Raw genomic sequence first — 16,276 nt, 5'->3', positions numbered from 1 at the left:
TGCTTCTCATACCCAGCAGAGGCCTTGCACCAGGCCTCCCCATGCAAATCAGTGTCTCTGCAGGGTAGGTAAAGGACCTCTAGCTGTGCTCCCTATGGGGGAACAAATATCCTGTGGGTCACTGAGAGTCTGGAAGATTGCCCAACATTTATTTACTGATCTGTGTTCACCACAGAGCCTAAGGTATTTATTAATATTGTTTCAACCAGTACAAGTGATTCCTTCATTTAGTGGTCATCTCTGCACTCCACCACAGACTTTTGGGAATTACAAGATGAAAAGGGCCAGATCCTCACCCTGGCATAGCTCAGAGAATTTGATTGGGGAAGTAGGGACATAGACGTGATCACTACACCGTAATTTACTAAGCTGTGAGAACTGGAGGTGCATCAGTGACCAGAATGCATGTGAGCCAGAGGTAGAAGGTACTGTAGACAAAAGGAACAGCATGCGCCGTAGGCTGTATCATTAGGTACAATTTTCTGTCCTTGGAGGAGTCTTTTTAACCCTAAGACAAAAATTATGAATATAGAAAGAGGTCATGGTTCATCTTTGCAGTTCTTTCAGGAGAAAGCTTGCTGTAATTCACTTTCTAAGTTAAAAGAAAACAAAAAACAAAAAAAGAGTAAATGATATGAATATCACCTGAAAGAATCTGAGGTCTCAAACTTGGGAGGATCTTTGAACAACAATCTTGGGGAATGCCTAACAGTTCATACTCATTTCTTGATGTCTACAGATGGAAACTCTACAGCCTCACATATGTTTCTTTTTTCTCTTAACTACTTTATACTCACAGAAAATCAGTATTCAGCACTTCTAATAGCAGGTCTAGTGGGAGCTTGAGATCAGAACAGAGTTCCATAGAGGGAAACTGAGGACACACAAGGCAGAGCAGTACCCCCTCATCCATGGGGACCTGTCTGACTGGAGGTAAGGGAGGAGATTCTAGTCCACAGATAATCAGGGAAGGTTAAAACTATGTGTGTTTGTGACATTTTTGCTCTCTTAGACCCAGATACAGGCTGGAAATCCTTTGGGTTTTGGTGACTCAAAGTGTGGCCAAAAGAACCAGCAGCTTCAGCTTCTCTGGGAGAACATATGAGTGCAGAATTTCAAGCCCGCACAAAGTTTTTAAAGGTCTGCATTTTAACAAGCTGCTCTTAATTTGCTTACATATTAAAATTTCCAGAAGCACTGTTCTAGGACCATCTTTAAGTGTTATCCAAAAACATGTAAGATCTTTTTTCAAAGCAAATTCTCAAGCTCTACCCTAGAGGGGTTGCTTCTGGTTCTCTGGGGTTGGTGCAGGAATCTACATTTTCAGCAAGTGCCTTAGATCCTTGTGCACACTAGCATTTGAGGATTGCTGCTTTAGATGGTGGGAAATCTGAGCAGGGGAGGGATGTGGGCTGAAAATGAAATGATGGTGTTTAGGAACTGGCACAAGCATGCTTCTGCTCTTGCTGGGAAGCAGTGGGACAAATCCAGTTGATTGTAGAGAATGCAGACCTCATGTCATACTCAAGTGTCACCTTAATGTGATGGCTGGAGACAGCCACATATGACCCTCTTATTGTCCAATCAGTAAGCTCAATCAATGATAGGAACCACTGACTCTGGTAATTAAAAACTTACTGCAGCCAGGCACAGTGGCCCATGCCTGAAATCCCAGCACTTTGGGAGGCCAAGGTGGACAGATCACCTAAGGTCAGGAGTTCAAGACCAGGCTGGCCAACATGGTGAAACCCCCGTCTCTACTAAAAATACAAAATTAGCTGGGCGTGGTGGTGGGCACCTATAATTCCAGCTACTCAGGAGGCTAAGACAGAATCACTTGAACCCAGGAGGTGGAAGTTGCAGTGAGCCGAGATTGCATCATTGCACTCCAGCCTGGGCAGCAAGAGTGAAACTCTGTCTAAAAAACAAACAAACAACAACAACAACAACAACAAAACACTTATTTCTGGGCAGGTTCTCATAAGAGGCCATGGGAAAGCCATGTCCAATCTCAGGGACACAGGGTCATCTGGGCCTCTGGCTAATAGAGGCCAAAGAATGGGACTATTTTCGCTGTGAAATTCTGAAAACCAAAAATGGTGGCCTCTTTATCTGCATTAGCAGAGGTAATTTGCTCCTTCTTGAAATCCAAGGTCACTTCTACTGTCTGGGGATTTTGATCCAGGGTCAGTGTGGTTTCTCCTTTACAGGAGAGCTAAGTCTCAGAAGGGCAAGGTGGTTTGTGTTGGTCATTGGCTACCTCAGATTTTAAAGCAGCTCTACCTTGATTGTGGGGTTGACTTTATTTTTTTGCTGTTTTCTTCCTTCTCTGGGTGAGGAGAGAGGACTTTCTGTACATCTCTTTCCATTACTGACTTTCTGTGGCTGCTGCTGCAGAAGCCACTGCTGACTGATGTGGATACCCCAACCTTTGAAAAAAGCCTAGGTGTTTTTTGGCCTCTCTCCAGGTCTACAGCCATGGCTCCTGAAAGAAATAAAAGATGATCGTCTTTCTAAAAAGTCTTAAGTCTGAATTATTAGTAACTTAACGGGAGAATCTCACTTTTCCTACTCTCCTATTTTAACCACAGTTGCTCTAACACAGATCTTTGAGGATCTTTTCATGACTTCATTCACTATGCTGTACAGATGCTACTAGGAAGGAAATAGGGCTGTCTGTTTTGACTGGAACTTAACTTGGTCTCTTATCTTTGTGCATGCAGCCCTGTCCTTGGGATAGCCTTCTTGAGCATATCTACTTATGTTCAAGAGGTTAATTGTCCTGAAACCCCCATTGCTATAAGTATTTATTTTACTACTCATAATGCTCTTAAAAGTTGGGGTATTTTTATTTTTTTGATACCTAAACTTCATTGAGATACTTTGAACTATTTTTAGAGAAAACGGAACCTTCTAATACCTGGCTCCTATTTCTTAAAATGTTATGATTATACATGGCTTAGGGCTTTATGGCCAAATAACTTCACTGAGCCCAGGAAAAAGAATAGATCCATCTGAAGCAGACCCGTAGCTTTCAGTGACCTAAATTTTTGGCTCCATTTGTATCCTACATTTTCAGTGAGGAAAAGAAGTGGAAGGAGACAAGCCTCAGCCCTTCCCCTGGCACCTTTACTCTTTACCCTTCCTCCTGGCATGGTGGAAAGTGCACTGGAGGAGGAGTGAAGGGCCCTAGGTTTGCATCCATGTTCTGCCACTTGACAACCTTAATGGCCCTTACAATTGATTTACCCCTATTATGAAATTTGGAATGATTTCTAAAGTCTTTCCTTGCCCTGATATCTTAACATTTTCTGACAGTCAGGACTTTCTGTAGCTTCACCTTCCTTATTTAGTGTTATTTTTTTCTCAAGACTGAAGAGAGAATGAAGCTGTCAAAGTGTGCTGAGCACACACCCTGCAGCGGGGCAGTGGGCAATTCTAATCTCAAATCATTAGGCTGCAGCAGCATGACCACTGCCTCCTGTCTACGCCCAGAGGGTAGAGACAGCTGAGCTCCTGTAGTTGGGGGCAGGCCCAGCCACTCTGTGGGGACAGTGATTAGTGTTGTGTCACCAATTTGGGGAAGGAGTCACCTTGTCTTATTTTCCCTCTTGAATTATCTTGATATGACCCCATTATAAATTTCCTTCTGTAAACCTCTGTCTCCCAGTTTCTCTTTTTAGCTTACTTTCTATTGAAGTAAAGAAACAGAGAGTACAACTTCCATCTTCTTGCATCAGCCTTGAGAGCAGAACACAAGCCCCATTACTGGGAACTGTATCCTTGGCTCCCTGGATGCGGCTGTTAACTTCTGGCCTGCCACTCATATCACATACTCATATGGAGATGATCTCATCCCTGTCCCTTACCTCCTATTTACAACTTCTATCACCCACAATGCCAATGGCCCTGATGGTCCCTCTGGGAGGGAGAGAAGAGTAAGCTGGAGTCACCCCTTCCCTGTACTTCCCACCTTGCCAGGCCTATTGGTGCTAGTGCCTGTTCTGATCTTGGCCTGACCCCTGTTCCCTGGGCACTGGGCTGCAGGTTGGAGAGGCAGCATGATGGAGTGGGGATAACACATACTCCAAAACCAAACAGAAGCCAGACCTGGGTTGGGTCCTGGCTAAACAGTCTAGAGGCTTGGTGACCTTAACCTCCTAATTAATCTTCCTAAGCATAAGTTTCCTTATCATAAGTTGTGTATGATAAAATTTTCCTTGGATGCATTCATTTTAGCATGACTTGAAATTATGTGTGAAGGAACCTGGCCCACAGAAGTTGCCCTGTAAATTTAGGTTCACTTTCCCTTGGACATATGGATGACATTAGCTCAATACAGTTATGACTTCCCTAAAACTCCCAAATATTCTCCTTTAAGTTCTTCTCTTATTTTCCCTTTAGTTTGTTTGTAGTCATATTTCTTAGTTCTTATATCAGGTGGGATTCCCACATCTTCTAGTTGGACAATATTGGAGAAGACACATTTTGGCTGAGTTCCAGTGATATGACAGCCTTTCAATTCTCTAATCTCATAGAAGTTAGAAAAAAAAGTTGATAATCAAAATCCACAGAAAATACAGAAGATTCCATTAACTCTGAGAATGATTATCAGGTATCCTTAGGACCTCAAGAAAGCTGTTTTATCCTGGGCCTGTGGAGAGCTCAAGTGCCAGGAACCTACCACAAAGTTGGTGGCGGTAGCTGGGGTGGGGGTGGGGGGGAGGGGGCGGTGAAGTGCTGAAGGGTTTCTCAGTCTTCTTTAATTAGAGTGGGAAGAAAAGAGCACCTCCTCATTTTAGAGTACAAGGTGTGAACTCACTCTCAGCTGCCAAATGAGCTTCACCTTGGGCTGTTCTGCATGCTTTCTCCTAGTGCTTTAAGCCACCCTGAGATGTACAGACCAATACTGGCCATCATAAAAATACACTTGAGTACATAGACCACTGACACTATAAGGCAAATGAACAATGAAGTCTACGTAGCAGCCAACTAACAACATGATGATAGGATCACATCTGCACCTATCAGTATTAACCTTGAATGTAAATGAGCTAAATGCCTCAATTAATAGGCAGAGAGTGGCAAGTCGGACAAAGCAGCAAGACCCAACTGTATGTCTTCAAGAGACCCATCTCATGTGCAGAGACACCAATAGCCTCAAAGTAAGGGGATGGAGAAAGATCTATCTATCAAGCAAATGGAAAACCAGAAACAGCACTCTGTATCCAACAAAAACAGAATATACATTCTTCTCAGCTGCTCATGGTGGTACATACTCTTAAAACTGACCACAATTGCTTTCTTGGCCAGAAGGCAATTCTCAACAAATTCAAGAAACCTGAAATACCAGCCGGGTGTGGTGGCTCACACGTGTAATCCCAACACTTTGGAAGGCTGAGGTGGGCAAATCACTTGAGGTCAAGAGTTCGAGACCAGCCTGGCCAACATGGTGAAAACCCATCTCTACTGAAAAATATAAAACTTAGCCAAGCATGGTGGCATGTGCCTGTAATCCCAGCTACTCGGGAGGCTGAGTCACGAGAATTACTTGAACCTGGGAGGAGGAGGTTGCAATGAGCTGAGATCATGCCATTGCACTCCAGTCTGGTTGACAGAGTGAGACTCATCTCAAAAAACAAAAACAAAACCTGAAATACCAACCACACTCCTGGGTCACAGTGCCATAAAAGTCACAGTGCCATAAAAATAAACACCAAGAAGATATCTCAAAACCATATAATGGAAATTAATCTACTCCTGAATGACTTTTGGGTAAACAAAGAGAAATTAAGGCAGAAATCAAGTAATTGTTAACAACTAATGAAAACAAAGATAAAAACATACCAGAATCTTTGGGACACAGCTAAAGCAGTGTTAAGGGAAAACAATAGTGCTAAATGCCCACATCAAAAAGATAGATCTCAACCTAACATCACATGTAGAGGAACTAAGTAAACAAGAGCAAACCAACCCCAAAGCCAGCAGAAGAGAATACCCAAAATCAGAGCTGAACTGAACAAAATGGAGATGAGAAAAACCATACAAAAGATCAAAGAAAGCAAAAGTTGGTTCTTTGAAAGAATAAATAAAGTTGATAGGCCACTAACTAGACTAATAAACAGAGGAGGGAGAAGATCCAAATAAACACAATCAGGAATGACAAAGGGGACGTTGTCACTGACCACACAAAAATACAAAAAAACGCTTGGAGACTATTATGAACACCTCTATGCACACAAACTAGAAAACCCAGAAGAATGGATAAATTCCTGGGAACATACAACCTCCCAAGATTGAACCAGAAATTGAAACCCCGAACAGACCAATAACAAGGTCCAAAAATTGAGTCAGTAATAAAAAGCCTACTAACCAGAAAAAGTCCTGGACCAGATGGATTCAGAGCCAAATTCTACCAGACATGTAAAGAGGAGCTGGTATCATTCCTACTGAAACTATTCCAAAAAAATGGAGAAAGAGGGACGCCTCCCTAACTCAGTCTATGAGGCCAGCATCATTCCGATACCAGAACCTGGCAGAGACACAACAGAAGAAAAGAACTTCAGACCAATAACCCTGATGAACATATGTGCAAAAATCCTCAACAAAATACTACCAAATGAAATCCAGCAGCACACCAAAAAGCTAATCCATCATGATCAAGTAGGCTTTATCCCTGGAATGCAGAGTTGCTCAACCTACCCAAATCAATAAATGTGATTCATCACATAAAGAGAACTAAAAACAAAAACCACATGTAGATGCAGAAAAAGCTTTTGGTAAAATTCAACATTCATTCATGTTAAAAACCCTCAACAAACTAGGTTTGAAGTTACAGTCCTCAAAATAATAAGAGCCATCTCTGACAAACCCAAAGCCAATATAATATTGAATTGGCAAAAGCTAGAAGCATTCTATTTAGGAACTGGAACAAGACAAGGATGCCCAGTCTCACTACTCCTATTCAACATAGTACTGGAAGTTCTATTCGGAGCAGTCAGGTGAGAGAAAGAAAGAAAAGGCATCCAGATAGGAGGGGAGGAAGTCAAATTATCTCTCTTCACAGATAATGTTTCTATACCTAGAAAACTCCATGGTCTCTTCCCGAGGGCTTCTAGATCTGAAAAAGAACGTCAGCAGAGTTTCAGGATACAAAATCAGTTTACAAAAATCTGTAGCATTTCTATACACCAGTAACATCTAAACAGAGAACCATGTGAAGAATGCAGTTTCATTCACAGTAGCCTCAAGAAGAATAAAATACCTAGGAATACGGCTAACCAAAGAGGTGAACGATCTCTACAATGAGAATTTTATAAGACACTGCACAAAGAAATCAGATTACACAAACAAATGGAAAAAATATTCCATGCTTCTGGATAGGAAGAATTAATATCGTTAAAACCGCCATACTGGTCAAAGCAATTTACACATTCAGTGTTACTCTTTTCAAACTGCTAATGACATTTTTCACAGGAAAAAAACATTCAAAAATTCATATGGAACCAAGAAGGAGCTCAAATAGCCAAAGCAATCCTAAGCAAAAAGAACAAAGCTGGAGGCATCACACTACCTGTCTTCAAATTATAAGGTTACAGTAAGCAAGACAGCATGGCACTGGTACAGAAACGGACACATAGACTAATGGAACAGGTTAGAGAACTCAGAAGTAAAGCCACATACCTAAAACCATCTGATGTTCAACAAAATTGACAATAACAAGCAATGGGGAAAGAACTCCCTATTCAATAAATGGTGCTGGGATAATTGGATAGCCATAGGCAGAAGAATGAAACTGAACCCCTATCTTTCACCATATATAAAAATCAACTCAAAGTGGATTAAAGGCTTAAATGTAAAACCTAAAACTATGAAAATACTAGAAGAAAACCTAGCAAGTACCATTTTGAACATCAGCCCTGGCAAAGACTTCATGATGAAGACTCCAAAAGCAACTGCAACAAAACCAAAAATTGCCAAGTAAGCCTTAATTAAACTAAAGAGCTTCTGCACAGAAAATGAAACTGTCAACAGAGTAAACAGCCTACAGAATGAGAGAAAATAATCTGCAAACTGTGCATCTGACAAAGGTTTAATAACCAGAATCTATAAGGAACTTAGTAAGCAAAAAGGAACTCCATTAAAAAATGGGCAAAGGACATGAACACTTTTCAAAAGAAACATAAGAAAAAAAATGCTTAATATCACTAATTAGGGGAATGCAAACCAAAACCACAATGAGATACCATCTCACACCAGTCAGAAAGGCTATTATTAAAAAAGTCAAAAACTAACTGATGCTGGTGAGGTTGTGGAGAAAAGAGAATGCTTATACACTGCAAACAGGAATGTAAATTAGTTCAGCCATTGTGGAAAGCAGTCTGGAAATTTCTCAGATAACTTAAAACTACCGTTTAACCCAGCAATCCCTTTACTATACCCAAAGGAATATAAATAGTTCTACATAAAGACACATGCACATATACATTTACTGTGGCACTATTCACAATGGCAAAGATATGGAATCAACCTAGAAGCCCAGGGTGGTGGCTCACGCCTGTAATCCTAGCACTTCGAGAGACCGAGGCGGGTGGAGTTCGGCGAGGTCAGGAGTTTGAGACCAGCCTGGCCAACATGGTGAAACCTTGTCTCTACTAAAAATACAAAAATTAGCTGGGCATGGTGACGGGCGCCTATAATCCCAGCTACTCAAGGCAAGATAATCGTTTGAACCTAGGAAGCAGAGGTTGCAGTTAGCCAAAATCATGCCATTGCACTCCAGCCTGGGAGACAGGGTGAGACTCCGTCTCAAAAAAAAAAAAAAAAAAAGAAAAAAAGAAAGAAAATGTGTGTATACACCATGGAATAGAATACTACACAACTATAAAGAATGAGATAATGTCCTTTGCAGCAACATGGATGGAGCTGGAGGCCATTATCTTAAGACGATGCAGGAACAGAAAACCAAATACTGTATGTTGTCACTTTTAAATGGGAGCTAAACATTGAGTACACATGGACATAAGGGAGCAACAGACACCAGGACCTACCTGAGGGTGGAGGGCGAAAGGAGGGTAAAGACTGAAAAACTACCTTTTGGGTATTATGCTGATGACCTGGGCGACAAAATTATCTGTATACAAAACCCCCATGGCATTGTAGTTTACCTATATAACAAACCTACACATCTACCCCTTGAACCTAAAATAGAAGTTGAATAGTGAAAAAAAATTTAAAAATATATTTTTAATGAGGGAGAAGGGGACTGGGCATGGTGGCTCATACCTATAATCCCAGCACTTCAGAAGATTGAGGCAGGAGGATTGCTTGAGGCCAGGAGTTTGAGACCACCTTAGGGAACATAGACCCCATCCTTACAAAAAATTTTAAACAGCAGGTGTGTTGGCATGTGCCCATAGTCCCAGGTACCCGGGAAGATGAGGAGGGAGGATCACTTGAGCCAGGGGTTTGAGGCTGCAGTGAGCTGTGACCATGCCACTGCAGTCCAGCCTGGATGATAGAGCAGAATCGTATGGAATGAAAAAGAGGGAGAGGAGGCAAAAAATTTCGCCTTGAGCTAGCCCTGCCATTAGATGAACCCATTAAAAGCAATTTCCTGTTTGGTAAACTCAAAGTTCACTGATGGATGCTCTCATTGTTAGATCACTTTAAAAACTGTACAGTGTGGTCCAGCACAGAGCACAGTCTTTCAAATGAAAGAAAGCTGGATTTAAATTCTGACTCTGCCTCCTAGGGTGTAGCCTTAAACCAAGGACATTCCTTCAACTCTTGCTTTGATGATAACTAAAATGAAGGATAATCAGTAATGTGAGTATACTGAAAAAAAGGAAAGTACTGAGCATGGTGCTGGCATCCAAGAGAGGCTCAATAACTTCTTTATTTTTATTTCATAGAATTCATGACCTCAAAGAACATATCTATGAGTGATTTCTGATAGGGAAACATGTTGACCTGCCCCAAATACCTAGTGCTTTAAAAAAATAGTCACATGTCTAATAGTCTATACAAATTCTCTCTTGTCAGGTAGAAGTGAGAGCAAGAGTCTTAACAGCAAACAAATACCCTTGTGAACTCCAAAATACTTCAAACTTTTGATTACAAAGATTTTGTCACAGACAGGGGACATAGCTAGGGGTGTTGGAAACCACACCCACTTCCACCTGAGGGAAAGACAGGATAGTAACTGAGTGACCACTAGATATCCTCTCTCAGAGTTGAAGGGTCCTTAAGCCTGAGAGGTCATTATTGTCATCATCTGTGCCCTGTAATGAGGTATTAGCAGGGGTGATGTGTATTTCTTCTGGACTGGGAATTTAATTGCTGATTTATATTCTTCCAGAGCTCCCTCTTTGCCCACTAGCAGGGCAATAGCTGGTGTTGAAAACAGTGGCTGCTTGGCAAGCCTGGATCTCCAAGTGACTCCAAGTGACCCCCTCAGCAACTCCTGATGAACAGGTAGCATGAAAAAAAAACCTTTTTGGTTTATATCAGTGAGATATGGGAGTTGTATATCATTGCAGCATAATCTAGGCTACAGATGATGCAATACTGCTACATTAGGGTTTTTGATTTCTAGGTCAGGCCCTATGCCTAGGATAGCTTACTGCTGACACACTCTTCAGCCAGTCTCTCAGCTCTGCACAGCACCAGATATGCCAGGATTTTGGCCTTTGACTCAGAGCTCTTTTCTGGAATTCTCTTCTTCATGACCAGAGAATAACTCTGTCTTGCTTTGCTGACAAGAGATATTAATCTAGAAATGGCTATAGTTATAGTTCATACAGGAAATGTGTAAAAAATTGGGCTAATCTAGAGAAGAGAAAATAAAAGGTGGGGAGTCTTAGTTGCATTCAAAGCCCTGGTTCCAGTTGTACCTGAGATGCAGTTACATTCTTACTGTTCCTTTAGTTTGCTGAATAACATAATGAATCCCCATGTTGACAAGGTTAAGTTAGATTTATATCATTTTTCTAGGAATAACATAGTGTTTTTATTTGCCCAGATGTTATAGCTCACCTAAAAAAAAAAAACCAAAACCCTATCTATCCAGGGCTTTTGTTGCCTGTTTTTTTTTGAGACAGAGTCTCACTCTGTTGCCCAGGCTGGAATGCAGTGGTGCGATCTTGGCTCACTGCAACCTCTGCCTCCAGGGTTCAAGCAGTTCTCCTGCCTCATCATCCCTGGTAGCTGGGACTATAGGCATGCACCACCACACCTAATTTTTGTATTTTTAGTAGAAACGGGGTTTCACCATGTTGGCCAGGCTAGTCTCAAACTCCTGACCTCAGGTGATCCTCCCACCTCAGCCTCCCAAAGTTCTGGGATTATAGGCATGAGCCACCATGCCTGGCCTATTGCCATTTTCAGTGTTGTGTCCAGTGATGCTTCCTTTACACCTAGAAGTCTTCAGGGGATTTATATATGGATTGTGAAATCCTCTAGTGACATGGAAGTTTCTATGTCATGCAGAGAGAGAAATTGTGATGCCTGGATGCCTGAGGTTTTTTGGAGTGAGGTACTATGCATTTGCAAGTAATTGTAAACTGTATAATACAGGATTAAAAGATAAACTATTGTTGCATTTGGAACTGTGTTTAGAATACAATAATTTGTTGTTGTTGTTGTTTTGTAATAGGACTGAAACCAATAACAAGGCAAGTCAACCAAAGGTTCTGTGGTGTAGACAAGACAACAAAAGGACAGACTACCTGTGGAACCTGGCCTTGTTCTTCTGCGGCACTAAGTGACATTTGTGCTCCGTAAGATCTTTGCAAACCACACACAAGAATTGCTGGTCATCCTGCCAATAGATGCTGCTCACAGAACCAAATTTCTTGTGCTGGATTGTCACTCATGGGCTTGAGAGTAGGAGACTGGAGACCAAGGTGGCTAGAATCCAGTTGGGCCTGACGTGTCCCTGTTGAAAGAGCTCCTTGTGGAATGGACAGCACATGGCTCCCGTGGTGGATCTGATAGTGGTACAGCACCAAGTGATGCAGGCCTGCCTGGGCCACAGCCACAGAAGATGCTCCCAGGGTCCCCCGTGTACTCCAGACACACTGCAGGCCACCTCTCCCAGCAGGTTCCTAGTCATGGGCCCCATCATCATGACTTCTGTCCAAGGTGTGCTCAGAAATCTCCTCCTTAACACCTGTGACTTTCTGACAGGTGGAGGATGTGGTCAGGAACGGGAAAAGGATTTAAGACGGGAAGAGGGAGGGGTTCAGGATGAGGAGAGATAATCTGTGCCACAGATGCTGGCCCTGCAGTTACCTCCCACCTAGTCCATGCACACACATTCTAATCCCCTCCCATTCCTCTACATGCTGTGGCCAGAGAGGCCTTTCTCAAAGTGGAAGTCTCATCCTCACTTCTCTGGTTACAGTGCTGGGCCGTGAATGACTTAAAAGGCTAAGCAGGAACTGTCTGCACACTGCCCGCTCCTGCCTCCTACCTTGTTTCCCTCCAGTCGCGAGAGCAAACATTGATTGAGCATTAACAATGTGCCAGGCTTGTCCTAAGTCCTTCATATGTATTCACTCAAACAATCCTCACAACATTCCTGTCACATCTCCTGTTTCACAGTGAGGGTTCTAAAGCACGCAGTGGGTGAGGAACTTGTCCAGGGTCACACAACTAAGTGGGGGTGGAGAAACATCAAATCTAGGTGGTCCAGGTGGTGGCCAGAACCCATCAGCACCTCACTACAGCTGCCTCCAGCTTCTCCCTCTAGGAAATACTCTTCCCTGTCAACTCCTGTTGTCCTCTGGGCTCAGTTGACATGTCATCTCCTCAAGGAGGACATCCTGAGATGCTCCCCGACTAGGGTGGGCACCCACTTCCACACTTCAAATGCATGTCTATTTGACGTGTGTATTGCTGCATCCCCACTGCATGGCAGATAGCAGGCCCCTAATAAGTATGATTTGAGCAAATAAATATGGTTATTCAAAAAATAGGGAGGACTTCTTGTTTCTAGTAATGGTGGGCTAGGACATTTGGACCAACCCTCCTGCAGAAAATAGCCATTTATTTTGATGCAATATACCTGGCTACGACTATGGAGATTTCAAATATTTGGAGGGCTATTATGTGAAGATTTATACTTACTCTTGGTGACATAGAGGTTAGAAATTGGTCGTTTCCATAGAGTATGAGAGACACAGAATTGTGCTCATCATAAGGATCTTTTTTAAAAATTAGACTTAATAAAATGGGCTGCTTTGGTAGGTGGTGAGTTGTCTGTCATGAAAGAGATTCAGCCACTTGCTCTGAGAAAGCTGGAGAATATCGACATTGCAAGGGTCGACCACCTCATCTCTGAGGCCCCCTCCTCGCTTAGGTTGCCATTGTACGTGGAATACTGGGCTGAGTGTCAGAGAACTTGGGTTCCACAAGCTATGCGATCATGGCTGGTTATTGGATCTATTCCTAGTACCTGTTAGTTAAGCTGACCCATCAGTACTGACCCACTTCACAGAGTTACGAAGGGATTAAATTTGGTATTACATATAAATTTTTATTTTGTTTGCTTTTTGTTGTTTTTTGTTTTGCTTTTTTCTTTGCATTATGAAATCCCAAGTCAACTTTTTCCATTCTTTTATTTCTTAAAAAATTGACATCATCATAACAAAATAATTTTTAAAATAAAATAAAAAAAAAAAAACCCTGCAACCCCACTATCTAATACAATAATCATACTTTTTTCTCTCTATTCTCTTTTATTGTGACCAAGGATGACTTTGGGCATTGATGTGAGGAACTATTTCGTTTAACACCCTGCTATCTGAACATGATTCACACTCAGCCTTTCACCACCCCGCAAGTAGCTACACATGATATGATAATAGTATTGGTGGTGGTTTTAGAGAGTTGGAGAGAAAACTGAAGTTGGATTTGGGTAAAAGAAAAAAGAGTGGGCATTATGTTTTCTCCATTCTAAAGCCCATGGAGCAGTGTTAATTGTTCCCACCCCTCTGCTATTCTGTCTTTTCAGTTACTGTGTGCAGAAATGTGATTGAGATTCAAGTCAGGGCCTCTGCCCTTTTCCCTCCGGAAACAAAACCAAGATAATTTATCCTGAACACACACGGTGAAAAAAGGAAGGAAGGGAGCGGGGAGAAAAAGTCCAGGTCTTACCTGGGATTCTCTGTCTCCTGCAACATGAAGGGTTTAGCCTGGGAGGAGGTGGTGAGAACTCTGGGAGAGAAAAAAGAAGGAAAGAATAGTTTTACCCATGCTGAAGTTAAACCTTTACCTAGAGAAGCAAAACAAACAAACAAACAAAAAAACACTGTTCCATTTTGTGCCTCCCTTCCTAGAGTTTTGGCCAGAGGTTTAACTAAGTAATTGGTTTTACCAGGGCACTCACTCCTCTTATCCCGAGTCTGTTTGCCTCCCTCCCCATCATCCTCCTCACCTCTTTCAGGCAGGGTGGGGATAGCAGCAGGAGGAGATTCTGGGAGCTTGGCAACTCCTGTAAGGACCGCAGGACAGCCCCTGTGTGGGGATGCGTGGTGCCCCATCGGCCGTCCTTCTGAGAAGAAGAATGCACTGCCTTCACTTTACTGTGTTAGAGTCCATCCAGACGGTTCTATCCAAAGAATAGTTTCTTTTTTCCCCAACAGGCAATCAGGAAATGATTCCTTTCCCGACTACTTTTGTCTAGTGCCTGGGAATCTTGAGTCAGTCCCTCAGTAAGTCAGTGACTAAGGAAATCTCCCCTCTCTGAGCCTCCCAGTTCATGTTGCTTAGGGAACCTGATATTTTCATGAAATCTGCCTACACATGGGCAGCCCAAGAGCAGAGCTAATGGTGGTGACCAAAGTGAACAAAGAAGTACAGTTGTGCCAGCTTCCTAGTTGCCCATGTGGACAAGTCAGCAGGATCAGGACAGGAGGAAGAGTAAATGTGAGACAGTCATGTGACTTCTGTGATAATATTCTAGATTTTTAAACCCTGAAATTTTGCTAAAATTTTGGTGAAACCCTGAACTTTCTTCATTGCATATACTGGCCCTATCTGTACCATCATACAACTATCTCACATTAAAGCTATTTTTCTTGAGCACTGATGAGTAAGGTTGGTATGTTTGAGTTCCTCAGATCAACAAAAACCCATTTCCCTGTAAGTCTTATGTTTAGTATTTAAGGAACTAAAACTTAAATACATTGTGTGAAATGGTTGACACTTCACTGATAATGATTTATTGCTTGGATTAATAAATTTTCCAAAAGTTGTCTTATTATGTAGAATATGGTTTGCAACCAGCAGAACCATTAATCTATACTGTGATAAAATGCACCATGTATAATTGTTTAAAAGCTTCTACTTAATGATGTAACATGCTGTATTTAATTACACATTTGGCTAAACTGTATACTAACATCTGATGGCATTTTTCCAGTGTGTTGCTTTTTTCAAATACTTTATTGTACAAAGCTGTTCTTAATATTTTTCAAGTTTTTCTCTTTGAATTTTGCTAATGTTTTCCTTGAATTATGAGCACTGACAGAATGTGCTTAGCACTTTTGGCTATTCACACAGCTTTTGAGCATGATTTGCATCCAGTATTGACATTGCTAGCAATAAAAAGCCATCTGTGAGTTTTGTCAAAAGTTATTGGGGATTTTTTAAATTTTAGAAATGCAAATTAATTGTTTCCTTGAACTAACTTATGCAGTTGCAAAGGCATTTCCAGTTGTTATGCTTTTTGTACAATATCAGGTGTTCCAGATTATGATTCATTATTAATGTCATTGCTTCCTTGTTCCCTCTGAGATCCAGAAGATTCATGTTTACAATATTCAGAAACAAAAAGGTATCCAAAGCTTGTCACTTTATTATTACTGTTCCTAATATTCTGATTAAGTTTTTGAATTCATAGATATCAAAACACTGCACAATTATGATTTTCACAGGAATAACAACACACCAACAATAAGAACAAAAGAAAAGCAAATAGGCTATCTAAATTTTTGACAATATTAGGATAATGATAAATTGACAGTTTTTCTAAATCTCACAGTAAAGAATGTGCAGCAGCCCAGCAACACTGCTACCTGTGACCTCAGGCTGCAGCGTCAGCTCTTCCCTGGATCTCCAGCCTGCCAGTCTAACCTGAAAATTATGTACTTGCCAGCCCCTACAGTCATGTGAGTGAACTGGCCCAGACTGGTCACCAGGTCAGTTTCTGTGTGACATTAATTCATTCCATGTTCAGCAGTCTTTTTGGAGCCGAGATGTACCTATCATC

General features: G+C 41.7%; 1 long non-coding RNA gene across 4 annotated transcripts in view; it reads left to right on the top strand.

Moving 5' to 3' along the window:
* Window positions 1-15,638, top strand: part of LOC119626727 (uncharacterized) — a 37,178-nt gene extending 21,540 nt beyond the window's left edge. For all 4 annotated transcript variants that reach the window (XR_005242871.2, XR_005242869.2, XR_005242870.2 and 1 more), the window contains exons 2-3: window positions 10,361-10,476; window positions 11,657-15,638. This is a non-coding gene — a long non-coding RNA (uncharacterized lncRNA). The remainder of the gene's footprint in view (window positions 1-10,360; window positions 10,477-11,656) is intronic.
* Window positions 15,639-16,276: the final 638 nt, after the last annotated feature.

This window comes from Chlorocebus sabaeus, chromosome 17 (genome assembly GCF_047675955.1).
Source record: "Chlorocebus sabaeus isolate Y175 chromosome 17, mChlSab1.0.hap1, whole genome shotgun sequence".
Classification (NCBI taxonomy): Eukaryota; Metazoa; Chordata; class Mammalia; order Primates; family Cercopithecidae; genus Chlorocebus; species Chlorocebus sabaeus.
Note: the sequence above shows the minus strand (reverse complement) of the source record. Positions and strands in the feature narration are given on the sequence as shown.